Raw genomic sequence first — 15135 nt, 5'->3', positions numbered from 1 at the left:
CACTCTATATGGTGGCACATAGGTGGTTGGCTATAAGCTCCACGTCCCTTCTCTTGTCTCCGTAGTGACTCCCTGGCGCACGTCATGAGGTGGGATATTTTGTTGTGAAGCAAATCCCTCACTTTTGTGCGTCCCCAATCATCCGAGAATCGTTGAACCTCAAGATTTGGGTACCTCCTATGGCACTACAACAACAAGGCCAGTTAGATGCACTTTTAGATGCGATTTTTGAATTGAGAGAATCTTACGGGCGCGTCTATAAGTGCCTCTATTTATGTGTCTACCATTTCGCATCTATAGTCGCATATATAAGAAAATCCACACGCATCAATAGACGTGCTCTAGAAGCGCATATACAATCATTGATAGATTCATCTATGAAAACCAAAATTGTTATTTATTTAATTTCTTTTGTGAGTCTACAAGTGCGTCTACATGGAAAACTAGACGAGCATATAGACACATGCATAGACATGCGTTTACATGCACAAGTAAACGCGAACGCAAAAACAAAAATCTTATTTTTTTAAAAATGTATTTAATTTATTTTTTTATTAATTTGAATTATATAGCGCACGTATAAGCACATGTACTTTACATTTTAGATGCAATTGTATGCGCGTTTTCTGCAATTTAAACGCGCAAATAGATGCCAAGCACTGAATTTGAAAAAAAAAACCAAAGAGCAGCTCTCTGGTTTTTTTTATTTCCCTCCCATACATCAAATTGTGCATTTGGAAAAAACACAATGGATTTGAAGGCATGAGAATTGAAAACAAAAATCCATGTATTTATTATATATAAAATGCATTTACATGGGGAGTTTAAGTGCTTGCGACCTAAAGCGTGGCCGCAAGCAGTAGGCCATAGAGGAGGTATGGTGCTCCTCTACGAATCTGAAGAAGAAACATTTTGCTAGCACCACCATCGCTACTGGCGACACTATCCCCCTCCTCGCTATGCTCCACATCGGGGTTCGCGTACACACACAAAAGATCAAGGTTGCTTACGTAGAATTGCAAAGAAAAAATTCTAATTAATAGGAAAGTAAGAATAATATACCTCCTCTGGATGTCGAATCCTCATCGCCCAATTGTATTGCACCTCCTCAATGATGAGATCCTCGTCATAGAACTGAAGCCATGTGGTTGTGCGGTTATGGCCTCGATGGTAACCTACCTCTCTAGGAGTAGGTATCCTACCAATGATCGTAGTCTCCAAAACAATTATGATATACAAAAAATTATGAGACACAATGTATTGGAACAAATTATATAAATAGTTTTAAAAATATAAAATCTAAAAAACTAGAAATCAAAATATACTTACAAACTCTCCGATGATCCCATAGTTTCCATTTGGATGCGTCACGCCTCTGCGTGTTAGCGACTCTTCACTTTCTCTGTTGCTTTCTTTTTGTCTTTCTTCCACTCTATGCGGTGGCACATAGGTGGTTGACTATAGGCTCCGCTCCCCTCCTATTCTCTCCGCAGTGACTCCCTGGTGCACGTCTTGAGGTGGGATATTTTGTTGTGAAGCAAATCCCTCACTTTTGTGCGTCCCCAATCATCCAAGAATCGCTGACCCTGAAGATTTGGGTACCTCCTATGGCACTACAACAAAAAGGCCTCTTAGACGCACTTTTGGACGAGATTTTTGAATTGAGAGAAAATCTAACGGGCGCATCTATAAGTCCATCTATTGATGCGTCTACCATTTCGCGTCTATAGTTGCATATATAAGGAAATCCACACGCACCAATAGACGCGCTCTAGACGCGCATATACATGCATTAATACATGCATCTACGAAAACCAAAATTGTTATTTATTGAATTTCTTTTGTGCGTCTACAAGCGCGTCTACATGGAAAACTATACAGGCACATAGACACATGCATAGACGTGCGTTTATATGCACCAATAGACGCGAACGCAAAAACAAAAATCTCATTTTTTAAAAAAAAAATTAATTTATTTTTATTAATTTGAATTACATAGCGCACGTATGAGCACATGTACTTTGCATTTTAGACGCGATTGTAGACGCGCGTTTTCTACAATTTAGAAGCGTAAATAGATGCGAAGCACATAATTAGAAAAACAAGTCCAAAGAGCAGCTCTCTAGTTTTTTTCCCCTTCCACACATCAAATTGTGCATTTGAAAAAAACACAATGGATCTGAAGGCATGAGAATTGAAAACAAAAATCCATGTATTGATTACATATAAAACACATTTACATGCGGAGTTTAAGTGCTTGTGACCTAAAGCGTGGCCGCAAGCAGTAGGCCATAGAGAAGGTATGGTACTTCTCTACGAATCTGAAGAAGAAACATTTTTGCTAGCACCACCATCGCTACTGGCGTCACTATCCCCCTCCTCGCTATACTCCATATAGGGGTTCGCCTACACACACAAAAGATCAAGGTTGCTTACGTACAATTGCAAAGAAAAAGTTATAATTAATAGGAAAGTAAGAAAAATATACCTCCTCTGGCTGTTGAATCCTCACAGCCCGGTTGTATTGCAGCTCCTCAGTGATGAGACCCTCCTCACAGAAGTGAAGCCATATGGCTGTGCAGTTATGGCCTCGATGGTAAACTACCTCTCTAGGAGTAGATATTCGATCAACGATAGTAGTCTAAAAAATAATTATGATATACAAATAATTATGAGACACAATGTATTAGAACAAATTATATAAAGAATTTTAACTCTGCCTCCCACGATTCTCTGCCGCCCGATGTGTATGCGACGATCCCATAGTTTCCATTTGGATGCGTCGCGCCTCTGCGTGTTGGCGACTCTTCACTTTCTCTGTTGCTTTCTTCTTGGCTTTCTTCCACTCTATGATGTGGCACATAGGTGGTTGGCTATAGGCTCCACGCCCCTCCTCTTGTCTCCGCAGTGACTCCTTGGCACACATCATGAAGTGGGATCTTTTGTTGTGAAGCAAATCCCTCACTTTTGTGCATCCCCAATCATCCGAGAATCGCTGACCCTCAAGATTTGGGTACCTCCTATGGCACTACAACAAAAAGGCCTCTTAGACGCACTTTTGGACGAGATTTTTGAATTGAGAGAAAATCTTACGAGCACATCTATAAGCCCGTCTATTGATGCATCTACCATTTCGCGTCTATAGTCGCATATATAAGGAAGTCCACACGCACCAATAGACGCGCATATATATGCATCTACGAAAACCAAATTTGTTATTTATTTAATTTCTTTTGTGCATCTACAAGCGCATCTACATGTAAAACTAGACGGGCACATAGACACGTGCATAGAGGTGCGTTTACATGCGTCAGTAGACACGAATGCAAAAAGAAAAATCTCATTTTAAAAAAAAGATATTTAATTTATTTTTATTAATTTGAATTATATAGCGCATGTATAAGCGCATGTACTTTACATTTTAGATGCGATTGTAGACGCGCATTTTTTGCAATTTAGACGCGCGAATAGATGCGAAGCACTCAATTGGAAAAAAAAGACCAGAGAGCAGCTCTCTAGTTTTTTTCCCCTCCCATACATCAAATTGTGCTTTTGGAAAAAACACAATAGATCTGAAGGCATGAGAATTGAAAAAACAAATCCATGTATTCATTATATAAAAAAACCCATTTACATGGGGAGTTTAGGTACTTGTGACCTAAAGCGTGGCCGCAAGTAGTAGGCCATAGAGGAGGTATGGTGCTCCTCTACGAATCTGAAGAAGAAACATTTTTGCTCGCACCACCATCGCTACTGGTGTCACTATCCCCCTCCTCGCTATGCTCCAGATCGGGGTTCGCCTATACACAAAAGATCAAGGTTGCTTACGTACAATTGCAAAGAAAAGTTAGAATTAATAGAAAAGTAAGAAAAACATACCTCCTCTGGCTGTCGAATCCTCATAGCTCGGTTGTATTGCAGCTCCTCAGTGATGACACGCTCCTCATAGAAGTGAAGCCATGTGGCTGTGCGGTTATGGCCTTGATGGTAACCTACCTGTCTAGGAGTAGGTATCCTATCAACGATAGTAGTCTCCAAAACAATTATGATATACAAACAATTATGAGACACAATGTATTAGAATAAATAATATAAATAATTTTAAAAAACATAAAATTTAGATAACTAGAAATAAAAATATACTTACAAACTCTACCTCCCACGACTCTCTACTGCTCGATTCGTAATGCGAGGATCCCATAGTTTCCATTTGGATGTGTCGCACCTCTGCGTGTTGGCGACTCTTCACTTTCTCTGTTGCTTTCTTCTTGGCTTTCTTCCACTCTATGCGATAGCACATAGGTGCTTGGCTATAGCTCCACGCCCCTCCTCTTGTCTCCGCAATGACTCCCTGATGCACGTCATGAGGTGGGATCTTTTGTTGTGAAGCAAATCCCTCACTTCTATGCATCCCCAATCATCCGAGAATCACAGACCCTCAGGATTTGGGTACCTCCTATGGTTCTACAACAAAAAGGCCTCTTAGACGCACTTTTGGACGCGATTTTTGAATTCAGAGAAAATATTACGGGCACGTCTATAAGCCTGTCGATTTATGCGTCTACCATTTCGCGTCTTTAGCTGCATATATAAGGAAATCCACATGCACCAATAGACGCGCTCTGGACGCGCATATACACGCATTGATACATGCATCTACTAAAATAAAAATTGTTATTTATTTGATTTCTTTTGTGCGTCTACATTGAAAACTAGGCGGACACATAGACACGTGCATAGACGTGTGTTTACATGCGCCAGTAGACGCGAACGCAAAACCAAAAATCTCATTGTAAAAAGAAAGATATTTAATTTATTTTTATTAATTCGAATTATATAGCACATGTATGAGCACGTGTACTTTGCATTTTAGATGCGATTGTAGATGCACGTTTTCTACAATTTAGACACGCAAATACATGCGAAGCACAGAATTGGAAAAAAAAAACCAGAGAGCAGCTCTCTGGTTTTTTTTTTCCCCTCCCATATATCAAATTGTGCATTTGGAAAAAACACAATGGATTTGAAAGCACGATAATTGAAAACAAAAAACTATGTATTCATTATATATAAAACGCATTTACATGGGGAGTTTAAGTACTTGCGACCTAAAGCATGGCCGCAAGCAGTACGCCATAGAGGAGGTATGGTGCTCCTCTACAAATCTAAAGAATAAACATTTTTGGTACCACCACCATAGTTACTAACGTCATTATCCCCCTCCTCGCTATGCTTCACATCGGGATTCACTTACATACACAAAAGATCCAAGTTGCTTACATACAATTGCAAAGAAAAAGTTATAATTAATAGGAACATAAGAAAAACATACCTTATCTGGCTGTCAAATCCTCATAGCCCGGTTGTATTGCAACTCCTCAATGATGAGATCCTCCTCATAGAAGTGAAGTCATGTGGTTGTGCGGTTATTACCTCGATGGTAACCTACCTCTGTAAGAGTAGGTATCCTACCAACGATATTAGTCTCCAAAACAATTATGATATACAAAGAATTATGAGACACAATGTATTATAACAAATTATATAAAGAATTTTAAAAATTAAAAAATTAAAAAAACTAGAAATCAAAATATACTTACAAACTCTACCTCCCACGACTCTCTGCCGCCCGATTTGTAATGCGACGATCCCATAGTTTCCATTTGGATGCGTTGCGGCTCTGCGTTCTCGTGACTCTTCACTTTCTATGTTGCTTTCTTCTTGGCTTTCTTCACTACAAGGAAATGGGGTAATAGCGACGGCCATTTGCGACGCAAAAAGGCGGTGTCGCTAAAAGCGTCTCTATTTGCGTCGCTATATGCGTCGCTATATTAGCGACGCATATAGCGATGCTAATAGCGACGCTAATAGCGACACAAATAGAGACACAAATAGCGATGCATATAGCGACGCTTTTAGCGACGCCGGTCTGGGGAAAATTTTTCGAAAACCCGAGCGTAACATTCGTCGAGAGAACATTTGCGAGAAAGAATGAAAGAGAGAGCGAGAGAGCTTAAAGCTTTGCGAGAGAGAGAGAGAGAGAGAGAGAGAGAGAGAGAGAGAGAGGGAGCTCATCACCATGCCGCCGCCGCTATATATAAAGAAGAAAGAGAAGTGTGCAATGGAGAAGGGAGGGAAGGTGCAAAGAGAAGGTACAAAGGGTTTCATCTTCAAGCCTTTGAGGTAGGTACATTGCCTCTTCTTGCTTTATTTTTGTGTTATCTTGTTTTCTTTTTTTGTTTTTCTTTGCAAAGAGATACATGGAAAGAGAGGGAGGGAGGAAAGAAGGGAGAAGAATGAAGGGAGAGAAAGAGAGAAAAAGGTAGAGAAAGGAAATAAAGAGAAAGAGGAAGAGAGAAATGAGAGATGAAGGGAGGGATAGAGGATGAGTGAGAGAAACAATGAGAGAGAGAGGGGGAAAAAACAAAGAGAGAGGAAACAAAGAAAGGGAAATAGAGAGAGGGGGAGAGAAATAGAGAGAGGGAGAGGGAAGGGGGAGAGAAATAGAGAGAGGGAGAGGGAAGGAAGAGAGAAGGAGGACGTAGAAAAGAAGGGTGAGGTAAAGAGAGGAAGGAGAGTGAAAAGAAGAGAGAGAGAGAGGGAGAAAGAGAGAGAGAGAGAGAGAAAAAATAGAGAGCGAGAGAGAGGGAGAGAGAAATAGGAAAACAATGAGAGAATGAGAGAGAAGGTTAATAAAGAAAAGTAAAGGGAGAGGGGGGAGAGAGAGATAAAGAGAGGTGGGGTGACATTTCTTTCAATATCTTTGTTTCTTAAGCTTTTTATTTTCTATCTTTGATTGTCTTTGCAATGAGATGAGTTGAGTGAGAGTGGGGAGGGAAGGAGGGAGAGAAATAGAGAGAAGAAGGGAGGCGAAGGAAGAGAGAGATAGAGAGAAATAAAAAACAGGAGAGAGAGGGGCCTCATAAAAATTTGTCAAAACCCGAGCATGGCATTTTACAGGTTTGTAAACAAGCAAGAGAGAGAGAGAGAGAGGCCGTTCCCACTGCCATCATCCATGAAGACGGAGGAGACAAGTGTAAAGGAGAAGGAAGGAACTCCCGAATGAGAAAAAAATGAGAGAAGTACGAAGGGATTCTTCTTCAAGCTTTGAGGTAAGTGCATTATCTATTCTCTCTTTGTTTTTCTCTTTTCTTTACTTCTCTCTTTCTTTTTGTTGATGAGTGTATTGAGAGAAGAAGTGAGAGAGATCAACATGTACAAGGGAGATTGAGAGAGAGAGAGAGAGAGAGAGAGAGAGAGAGAGAGAGAGAGAGAGAGAGGTCGCTACCACCGCCAATCCACCACAAAAAGAGAAGGGACAACTGCAAAGAAGAAGGAGGGAGCCTGTGAAGGAGAAGAAGAAGGAGAGAAGCGCGAAGGGATTCTTCTTCAAGCTTTGAGGTAAGTGCATTATATATTCTCTCTTTGTTTTTCTCTTTGAGATAAGTGCATTATCTATTCTCTCTTTGTTTTTCTCTTTGTTCTTCAAGCTTTGAGGTAAGTGCATTATCTCTTCTCTCTTTGTTTTTCTCTTTTCTTTACTTCTCTCTTTCTTTTTGTTGATGAAGAGTGTATAGAGAGAAGAAGTGAGAGAGATCAACATGCGCAAGGGAGATTGAGAGAGAGAGAGAGAGAGGTCGCTGCTACCACCAATCCACCACAAAAAGAGAGGGGACAACTACAAAGAAGAACGAGGAAACCCGTGAAGGAGAAGAAGAAGAAGGAGAGTAGCGCGAAGGGATTCTTCTTCAAGCTTTGAGGTAAGTGCATTATCTATTCTCTCTTTGTTTTTCTCTTTTCTTTACTTCTCTCTTTCTTTTTGTTGATGAAGAGTGTATAGAGAGAAAAAGTCAGAGAGATCAACGTGCGCAAGGGAGATTGAGAGAGAGAGAGAGAGAGAGGTCACTGCCACCGCCAATCCACCACAAAAATAGAGGGGACAACTGCAAAGAAGAATGAGGGAACCCGTGAAGGAGAAGAAGAAGAAGGAGAGAAGCGCGAAAGGATTCTTCTTCAAGCTTTGAGGTAAATGTATTATATCTTCTCTCTTTGTTTTTCTCTTTTATTTACTTCTCTTTTTATTTTTGTTGATGAAGAGATGTATAGAGAGAAGAAGGGAGACAAATCAACACAAGGGAGATTGAGAGAGAGGGAGAGAGAGAGAGAAGCTGCCATTGCCACTACCATTGCCACCACATCCACTAAAAGAGAGGGGACAACTACAAAGGAGAAGCCAACCTTTGTCTCTTCTCCATGTTGCCCTCCTCGAGCTTGCATGGTAGGCATCAAGCAAGCATATCCCCGTTTCTCGGCCATGGAGAGGCCTCATGCCAAAGCCCGCCACCTGGAGTACAAGGTGGAGCCTCCTCTAGTGCAGCAACAGCTACTCCCCATAGAGCACAATGACCACTAGAGAAGAAGAGGAGATGGAAACCAGGCACGAGTGTGAGACCCACCAATAGAAAGGTAGACTGCTACAGCTATGACGATAGAAAGAAGAGCCTACATGATGTACTACGTGTACCTTCTATTACCAAGAATCTATTGTAGATTGGACAGATGGGAGAATGAAATTTGCAAGAATCTAGTGTCGGTTGGATAGATGATTTCAACTGATACACATGGCTGTACATTCGGAAGTACAAGGATGAGGTACTCGATGTCTTTAAGCAAATGGGTTTATAAAGAGAAATGCAAGTCAGATGGTTCGCTGGAAATGTATAAAGCCCGGCTCGTTACAAACGGATATGCACATCAATACAACCTAGATTATGAGGAGACTTTCAGCTCGGTTGCTAAGATGGAAATGGTGAGAATAGTCATTGCATCAGTGGCTTCTAGTGGTGAAAATTATGAAAAGTGGATGTCAAAAATGCATTCATAAATGGTGACTTTCTTGAAGAGGTATGTATGGAGTAGCATGAGGGTTATGTATACAACCTGAGGTGTATATGGATACTAACTAGCAACCCCGTCTATCATGCTAGATCCAAACACATAGAGATTCATTACGATTTCATCAGAGAAATGGTACTTGTAGGACAGATTGATCTACTTCATGTGAAGACACAAGACCAGGTAGCTGATATCTTTACCAAATCACTTGGTAAAGAGAAATTTGTTTGTTTCATGGATCTACTTGCAGTACAGTAACTAATCTGAGCTCAAGAAATGGAGTTTGAGAAGGGGGAGAATTAGCTGGAGTAAGCAGAAGATCAATGGGACTTATTCATACCTCAGGGTTCTGACTATAATGAAAGCTTGAAGTGAAGCTCTTCTTCTTGGGCCTAACAAGTGATAAAAAAGCTCCTTGATTAATACTTTTTTGAATTGATTATATCTAGCTTTTGTAATCACAATCTCTTTTTCTTCTCGAGCCTAAGCAAGTGATGAAAAAGCTCCTTGCGAAATACATTTTTGAATTAATTATATCTTGCTTTTGCAATCAAAGGATTCAGTTTTTTTTAAATAATCTGATACACAATTTTTAGACATTAGACGTAGCTGACATTGGCAAATGAATTATGCAAGAATATTTAGTGCATATAGCTAGAAGGGTGGCAGGGTTGTATGCCCTGCCACCTATTTTTTTCCCCCTCTGTAACCGTCGCTATTTGCATCGCAAATTGACTCTGCAACCGTCGCTATTTGCATTGCTATATGCGTCGCTATTTGCGTCTCTATTTGCGTCGCTAATTGGGTTTGCGATGCAAATAGCGACGTAAATAGCGATGCTAATAGCAATGCAAATAGCGACGCAAATAGCGACGAATCGATCGCGTTGCTAATAGCGACACGAATAGCAATGACGGGGATAATTTTTTCCATGAATAATTCCATCGCTTTAAACGTCACTATTGGGTCTATATGTTGTAGTGCTTCCACTCTATGCGGTGGCATATAGGTAATTGGCTATAGGCTCCACGCCCCTCCTATTGTCTCCGTAGTAAATCCCTGGCGAACATCATGAGGTGAGATATTTTGTACCTCACTTTTGTGCATCCCCAATCATCTGAGAATCGCTGACCCTCAAGATTTGGGTACCTCCTATGGCACTACAACAAAAAGGCCAGTTAGATGTACTTTTAGACGCGATTTTTGAATTGAGAGAAAATGTTACGGGCGCGTCTATCTATGCGTCTAGCATTTCGTGTCTATAGTCGCATATATAAGAAAATCCACATGCATCAATAGACGCGCTCTAGAAGCGCATATACACGCATTGATACATGCATCTACAAAAACCAGAATTGTTACTTATTTAATTTCTTCAGTGAGTCTACAAGCGCATCTACATGGAAAACTACACGGGCACATAGACACATGCATAGACGTGCGTTTACATGCGCGAGTAAACGCGAACGCAAAAATAAAAATCTCATTTTAAAAAAAAGATATTTAATTTATTTTCATTAATTTGAATTCTACAGCGCACGTATGAGCGCGTGTACTTTACTTTTTGGACGCGATTCTAGACGCGCGTTTTCTGTAATTTAGACGCACAAATAGATGCGAAGCACATAATTGGAAAAAAAAAACCGTAGAGCAGCTCTCTGGTTTTTTTTCCCCCTCCCATACATCAAATTGTCCATTTGGAAAAAACACAATGGATTTGAAGGCACTATAATTGAAAACAAAAATCCATGTATTTATTATATATAAAACACATTGGATTTTAAGGCACCATAATTGAAAACAAAAATCCATGTATTCATTATATATAAAACACAATGGATTTGAAGGCACGATAATTGAAAATAAAAATCCATGTATTCATTATATATAAAATCCTTCTCATAGAAGTGAAGCTATGTGGTTGTGCGGTTATGGCCTTGATGGTAACCTACCTCTCTAGGAGTAGGTATCCTACCAACGATAGTAGTCTCCAAAACAATTATGATATACAAAAAATTACGAGACACAATGTATTAGAAGAAATTATATAAATAGTTTTAAAAATATAAAATCTAAAACACTAAAAATCAAAATATACTTACAAACTCTGCCTCCCACAAATCTCTATCACCCAATCTGTAATCGGACGATCCCATTGTTTCCATTTGGATGCATTGCGCCTCTGTGTGCTGATGACTCTTCACTTTCTCTATTGCTTTCTTTTTGTCTTTCTTCCACTCTATGCGGTGGCACATAGGTGGTTGGCTATAGGCTCCACGCCCCTCCTCTTCTCTCCGTAGTAACTCCCTCGCGCACGTCATGAGGTGGGATATTTTGTTGTGAAGCAAATCCCTCACTTTTGTGTGTCCCCAATCATCCGAGAATCGCTGACCCTCAAGATTTGGGTACTTCCTATGGCACTACAACAAAAAGGCCTCTTAGATGCACTTTTAGACGCGATTTTTGATTTAGGAGAAAATCTTACGGGCGCGTTTATAAGCCTGTCTATTTATGCGTCTACCATTTTGCGTCTATAGACGCATATATAAGAAAATCCACACGCACCAATAGATGCACTCTAGACGTGCATATACACGCATTGATACATGCATCTACAAAAACCAAAATTGTTATTTATTTAATTTTTTTTGTGTGTCTACAAGCGCGTCTATATGGAAAACTAGATGGGCACATAGACACATGCATAGACGTGCGTTTACATGCGCCAGTAAATACGAACACAAAAACAAAAATCTCATTTTAAAAAATATATTTAATTTATTTTTATGAATTTGAATTATATAGCGCAGGTATGAGCACATGTACTTTGCATTTAGACGTGATTGTAGATGCACATTTTCTGCAATTTAGATGCGCAAAGAGATGCAAAGCACAGAATTGGACAAAAAAGACCAGAGAGCAGCTCTCTAGTTTCTTTTCCCTCCCATACATCAAATTGTGCATTTGGAAAAAAAACAATGGATCTGAAGGCACAAGAATTGAAAACAAAAATCCATGTATTCATTATATATAGAACACATTTACATGCAGAGTTTAAGTGCTTGCGACCTAAAGCATGGCCACAAGCCAATAAGCCATAGAGGAGGTATGGTGCTCCTCTACGAATCTAAAGAAGAAACATTTTTGCTAGCACCACCATCGCTACTGGCATCACTATCCTCCTCCTCGCTATACTACACATAGGGGTTTGCCTACACACACAAAAGATCAAGGTTCCTTACGTACAATTGCAAAGAAAAAGTTATAATTAATAGAAAAGTAAGAAAAGCGTACGTCCTCTGGCTGTCGAATCTTCATAGCCCGGTTGTATTGCAGCTCCTCAGTGATGAGACCCTCCTCATAGAAGTGAAGCCATGTGGTTGTGCGGTTATGGCCTCCATGGTAACCTACCTCTCTAGGAGCAGATATCCTATCAACGATAGTAGTCTGCAAAACAATTATGATATACAAATAATTATGAGACACAATGTATTAGAACAAATTATATAAATAATTTTAAAAAAATATAAAATTTAGAAATCTAGAAATAAAAAGATTCTTACAAACCCTGCCTCCCACGACTCTCTGCCGCCCGATCCGTAATGCGACGGTCCCATAGTTTCCATTTGGATGCCTCGCGCCTCTGCGTATTGGCGACTCTTCACTTTCTCTGTTGCTTTCTTCTTGGCTTTCTTCCACTCTATGCTGTGGCACAAAGGTGGTTGGCTATAGGCTCCACGCCCGTCCTCTTGTCTCCGCAGTGACTCCCTCACGCACATCATGAGGTGGGATCTTTTATTGTGAAGCAAATGCCTCACTTTTGTGCATCCCTAATCATCCGAGAATCGCTAACCCTCAGGATTTGGGTACCTACTATGGCACTACAACAAAAAGGACTCTTAGACGCACTTTTGGACGAGATTTTTAAATTGAGAGAAAATCTTACGAGCGCGTTTATAAGCCCGTCTATTGATGCGTTTACAATTTCAATTCTATAGTCGCATATATAAGGAAATCCATACGCACCAATAGACGCGCTCTAGACGTGCATATACATGCATCTACGAAAAACAAAATTGTTATTTATTTAATTTCTTTTATGCATCTATAAGCGCATCTACATGGAAAACTAGATGACCACATAGACATGTGCATAGACGTGCGTTTACATGCGTCAGTAGACACGAATGCAAAAACAGAAATCTCTTTTTTTTAAAAAGATATTTAATTTATTCTTATTAATTTAAATTATATAGCGCATGTATGAGTGCGTGTACTTTGCATTTTAGATGCGATTGTAGACGTGCGTTTTCAACAATCTAGACGCGCAAATAGATGCGAAGCATTGAATTGGAGATAAAAAACCAGAGAGCAGCTCTTTGTTTCTTTTTTCCCCCTCCCATACATCAAATTGTACATTTGGGAAAAACACAATGGATCTGAAGGCACGAGAATTGAAAACAAAAATCTATGTATTCATTATATATGAAACACATTTACATGGGGAGTTTAGGTACTTGCGACCTAAAGCGTAGCCGCAAGCAGTAGGCCATAGAGGAGGTATGTGCTCCTCTACGAATTTGAAGAAGAAACATTTTTGCTAGCACCACCATCGCTACTGGTGTCACTATCCCCCTCCTCGCTATGCTCCAGATCGGGGTTCGCCTACACACACAAAAGATCAAGGTTGCTTACGTACCATTGCAAAGAAAAAGTTAGAATTAATAGAAAAGTAAGAAAAATATACCTCCTCTGGCTGTCGAATCCTCATAGCTTGGTTGTATTGCAGCTCCTCAGTGATGACACGCTCCTCATAGAAGTGAAGCCATGTGGCTGTGTGGTTATGGCCTCGATGGTAACCTACTATCAAGATTGTGGGAGAGAATGAAGGAGTCTCACTTGTAGATTTCTTGGTTGCACAATGGGGGAATACACACAGAGGTGGAGGCTGAAAACAGTTTTCCTCTTCTTAGTTGTGTAAGCCAAAAAGAACTCTCATACAAAGAAATAGAAGAACCCTATATATGGGTCTCAAAACCAAACTCAACTAACTAAGGTAGCATACTAACTGAGCCACGAACTAGAGTAGATAAGGATAGCTATCATGTAGCTATTATTCATGGGCGGTGTACCAACTGCGTCTGTAAACTGACAAGTCGGTGACATAAATACACAACGGTCACCCTGGCGTATCATGAGTGGAGCTCGATATCTCAACACTCCCCCTCGAGCTCAATCCCAATTCCTGCACACCAAGCAGGTCTCTGAACTTGCGTAGCTTCTCTGCACCCAATGCCTTCGTGAATATGTCAGCTACTTGATCCTCTGTGCTGACATAAACTAGATCAATAAGACCTAGTAAAACCCTCTCTCGCACATAGTGATAATGCACCTCAATGTGCTTTGTTCTAGCATGATAGACTGGGTTATTTGCCAAGTGTATACTACTCATGTTGTCACAATAAATGACAACTGGCCCATCTGTGGACTGATGCATATCATAAAGTAGCTTATGCAACCAAGCTACCTCACATGCAGCCATTGCTGCACCCCTGTACTCGGCCTCTGTGCTCGACAAGGCTACTATAGGCTGTTTCTTGCTGCTCCAAGTGACTGCAGCACTCCCAAAAGAGAACACATATCCACTGGTAGATCGTCTATCAGAAATACTACCAGCCCAATCAGCATCAGTGTATCCATGCAGCTGTATTTGAACCCCAGTCTCATAAAATAGTCCATACTGCAATGTGGACTTCACATACCTGAGCATGCGTCTAGCCGCATCCAAATGCAGTTTCCTTGGAGCCTACATAAACTGACTTACCAATCCAATAGCATAGCTCAAATCTGGCCTGGTAATAGTCATATAAATCAAGCTTCCTACTATGCGTCTATACATAGTAGGGTCTTCTAGAAGCTCACCTGCATCTGCACTCAGCTTCACATTCTGCTCCAAAGGAACTGAAATAGGCTTACAGCCTGTCATCCCATATTTGGACAGCATGTCTAATCCATACTGCCTATGCAAGAGTTGTATCCCACTTGGTGATCTAATCACCTCAATGCCCAAGAAATAACGCAGCTCTCCCAAATCCTTCATCTCAAACTTCTGCTTCAATAGCATTTTCACATGAAGGATATCTTCATCACTGTCACTTGTCATAATCAAATCATCAACATAAATGACAAGTAGCATGATACCTGTCTCTGTTTTTCTCACATAAAGTGAGAAATCTGCCT

General features: G+C 40.4%; 1 long non-coding RNA gene across 1 annotated transcript; it reads left to right on the top strand.

The window, feature by feature from the left end:
• The first annotated feature begins 7717 nt into the window (after positions 1 to 7717).
• Positions 7718 to 8192, top strand: LOC148027985 (uncharacterized). Its single transcript, XR_015692583.1, has 3 exons — positions 7718 to 7760; positions 7935 to 8025; positions 8099 to 8192. It is a non-coding gene; the product is annotated as an uncharacterized LOC148027985 (long non-coding RNA).
• Positions 8193 to 15135: the final 6943 nt, after the last annotated feature.

The sequence above is a fragment of the Lygodium microphyllum genome, chromosome 12, assembly GCF_053477565.2.
Source record: "Lygodium microphyllum isolate KBCC chromosome 12, Lygodium_microphyllum_v1.1.10, whole genome shotgun sequence".
In the NCBI taxonomy this organism is placed as follows: domain Eukaryota; kingdom Viridiplantae; phylum Streptophyta; class Polypodiopsida; order Schizaeales; family Lygodiaceae; genus Lygodium; species Lygodium microphyllum.
This window is presented reverse-complemented; position numbering and strand designations above follow the sequence as displayed.